Source organism: Halyomorpha halys, unplaced genomic scaffold (genome assembly GCF_000696795.3).
Source record: "Halyomorpha halys isolate HHAL.00 unplaced genomic scaffold, Hhal_1.1 Scaffold965.1, whole genome shotgun sequence".
Classification (NCBI taxonomy): Eukaryota; Metazoa; Arthropoda; class Insecta; order Hemiptera; family Pentatomidae; genus Halyomorpha; species Halyomorpha halys.
The window spans coordinates 5137-8954 of NW_027114872.1; the positions used below are offsets into that span (position 1 = coordinate 5137).

Below are 3818 nucleotides of genomic sequence, written 5' to 3' on the forward strand. Positions count from 1 at the left end.
TTGTTTTATTAATTTAAAATGGGATACCTTTTATTGAATTAAGATCAGAGAAGGCGAAAATGAATAAAACATTTTTATTTTTCGTATTTTATGGTTTCTTGAGTTAGTTATGAAAAATATTAATTTTACATTTTAAAAAAATACAAGAGTTTAACAAAAGATAAAAAAAGGCCGTCATGTAATCGGGAATGATCAGGTGGTATCAGCTTTTCTGGATCAAATCTGATGACCGATATCACCAAAGAATGGTGTCGTAATTGGAGGATTAAGATAAATTCCAACAAATCACCTTTACCCTTCGTCGTCGCCCTACAGTTCCATTTAATAAGGTTAATCTTACCCCTGTCGAACAGATTCGCTACCTTGGACTACATCTGGACAAACGATTAACCCGGAATCCTCACACAAGACTGAAAAGACAGGAAACTGCACGTCGATTTCGATTATTACAGTACTTACTTGACAAACGGTCTTTACTTCCAACTCATCACAAAAGACTGATCTACATGACTGTAATAAGACCAATCTGGACATAGGGAGTTGAGCTTTGGGGCTCTACTAAACCTTCGAATCCCTCTCGTATCCAACCCTTACAATCCAAAATTCTTTGTAAAATCCTCAATGCTCCTTACTTTGTCATAAATAAAATCATACATAAAGACCTTTATGTTCCCTATGTAACCGATCTAGCCCGAACCAGATATCACTCCTTTCATTATAAACTCCCTAACCACTCAAACCCCCTAGTTTCTAACCTTCCATCCTCTTCCATTACTGACAATCCTCCAAGGTGCCTAAAAAGATTATGCCCACGAGACCTGCTAATGTAGAATGTCATTAGAGTGCTATCAATGGATAGTTTCTCTACACGCCTGTAACACTCCATTTTAACTAAGGTCAAGTTAACTGAATGCATTATAAAATATACACTTGTAAATTTCAATAAAGATATTTTAAAAAATCAGATTAATTTGTTTTTCCTTTAGTTATTTATAAAATTCTGTAATATTTTGTATTTTTTTATTGTTTATTATTTATAACCATAATTGGTAACTTTTTTAAATAAATAAAACCGTACCTTTGGTTTAGAGAAAGAAATTTGACGTTTAAGCCGTTTTATACTATTTCAATACAGATAAGACCTATCTGATGTTAAAGAGCATTTAATTTCTCCTTAATTGAGTTTAATAAAAATCGTTAGAGTCGTTTCGAAGAAAATAAAAAATCAATTCTATAACATGTCAGTCGATTTTAGCGAAAATGTTTCTGTCACATTCCAAGCATGTCCCGGCCTTAAATTTGGAATTTTAGCTTCTTTGTTCCTTAGCAAGGCTGTTTACAGACACACCCATACAGACCATTTTGCATGAACAGATTTTTTGATTTAAGGGACCTCAAAACATGTTTATCCTTCGAAAACTGTAATTCAAAATTATCCACGATCACAAAACTTATCCTTACTGTATATTACATATATAGGTAAATAAAATAAAAATATTATACTTTGAAAAAATGTTATCAAATAACCATTCTCTCCAGTAGACTAAGGAATTTGGAATTTTATATTTTCAGATAAATATAGCTCCTACCATACCACAGGGACTCGAATAGTTCTAAAATTAATTTTCTTCCTCAGTATAAGCTAGCTGGAGCAAAGGCAATATGACCTGCAAGCCCATAAATAGCCCGAATAGTTTTAGTTCGATAGTTCGCGACCTGGAATCATAAATAGCGGATATTGGTTGCGATAAATCAAATTTTATTTAGTTATTACCAGAAATATGTATTTTTAAATAAAAATATTGGATTTATGTGGGATAGGTCAAAATTATTAACCCACTTGGATATTCCTCCACAAATTCCATTTTATTTATACTAGGGGTTATTTTAGTTTTAGGTATGGTGTCTAATTAATAACCAAAGATCAAAACAGGATTTTGAATCAGTGGAAAGAGGGAAGACCTAATTCATTAGATAATAACATAGGTAATTAAAATATATACAGAAAATTTTAGAGAAAGAATTAACGTTTGGATCATTTACTGTTTTTAATAATGAAAACGCAATAAAATGTATTGATTCTTGCAATTTTTAAGATTAAAAAAACTTTTCAATTAACATTGAAAGCCGTGATATATAAGTTGTTATAACGTTTATATGTGTGTCTTCTTTTATTCAATAATGGAAAGGAGGATAAAATATCCTTCATTTACTAGGCAGGGGTGATATTTTAAATTCATGAAAAAATTGAGTGAAACAATATTGACAGAAGAAAAAAATTAACACAAAAATGTTTAATTATTGTTTCTAAAAATTCGTTTTTGGACTGACCAAAAATACTTATTAAGATATATTTTAAGAAATATATTATGAAGAATATTTAATCTTATTATTGAAATTCTCTTTCAGGATCAATTCAAACTCAAATATTCATATTTTTTTTTACTGAATCCTTTCATGATAAATCATATATTAAGACAAATATTTTGAATTATTAAACTTATCTTTTTGTATACATAAAAGCACTATTCTAAAATAGAAATTAAAAATGATCCGTTTAAGTTAAAATTTCTTTAAACAATATTTAATTGATTGATTAATTGGTAATAAATCAGATATTTTAGTTTTAAACATATTTGTATTGTTTCATATATTATTTTTATACTATCCTTGTTTCAGATCTTGAATTGGATTCTGGTTCCAGAATCTTCCCTTACTCAGAATTTAAGGTGTGTTGATCAAAATCATTACATACATTCCTTAATGATTTATTCTCTTTTTTTTAATGTACATAATCACTAAATGCTTCAGTAATTGTAATTTTATCGTAGAGTGTATCATGAGATGGATTTGTTGGAAGTACCATAAATTTGTTATGATTATATAAGAAACAGATAATAAAATTGCATTTATTCTCGTTTAAATTATTTGCTAAATAGCTCTTAGAAGTAGACATTACTAATAGACTTTTGTCTGTGTGGCATTGAAGGATAATGTTATAAAAATTCCAATACCCTGTGTATTATGTATGAATTTATTAATCTTATTATCTTTTTCAGAAGGGTAGGAAAAAAAATTAACAATAACTGTTGTAATCCCTCCTCGGTCTCTTTTATCCTCCGGTTCTACCACTACTTATGTAAAACCCGCCATCGGACCTAGCCTACTTACCTTAAAATATTACCATGGCATCAAAAAGACGTTTATTTTGTTACATATTACATTGTTTATATACCTATATACTTTTTTGTGAATAATAAAAGAAGGATAAGAAAAATGCAATAATTAAGGATCGCAATTTTTATGACGGAATTCCGGATAACACTGAGAATTTATTACAAGTAAATATAATTTAAATTTTTTTAAATAATAATTTTATAATGGAAATTGCTCTTAACTCAAGTATTACTTAAATAACGTTTCACTTTATAAATCGATTATAAGACATTTAAGTGTTAAATGAATCCTTCACTAACCATTGTAAATGGTGTTCAACTTATTGCTTGAATATTTCTATTATATTGACTGAAGAGACTCTAATAAGGTAAGGTAGTGGGTGGTATACTCTACAATATACCAGTTAAGAAAAACCATCAGGTGTCGCATTTATAAGGCTGGGAAGATTCCAATAGATTGTCTGACTAGCATTCAAAGTATCCCATGAGAATCCGCTACCAGCATTTTACATTTTCTTAGCAATGCCACATTCTATGTTTCAGCTGATTGCACTAGCAGAATGTTTAAATCAATAGCCATATTCTGTTAATTTATGAAGTAAATTAACAAAATACGGCTATTCTGGACTAACTATATATATA

The 3818-nt window shown here is 29.2% G+C and overlaps 1 protein-coding gene across 1 annotated transcript in view; it reads left to right on the forward strand.

The window, feature by feature from the left end:
* Positions 1 to 2688: 2688 nt before the first annotated feature.
* Oatp30B (Organic anion transporting polypeptide 30B) overlaps positions 2689 to 3818 on the forward strand; it is a gene marked incomplete at its 5' end in the record, with an annotated part of 57349 nt that continues 56219 nt past the window's right edge. The window contains 1 exon segment of the mRNA XM_067051983.1: positions 2689 to 2729.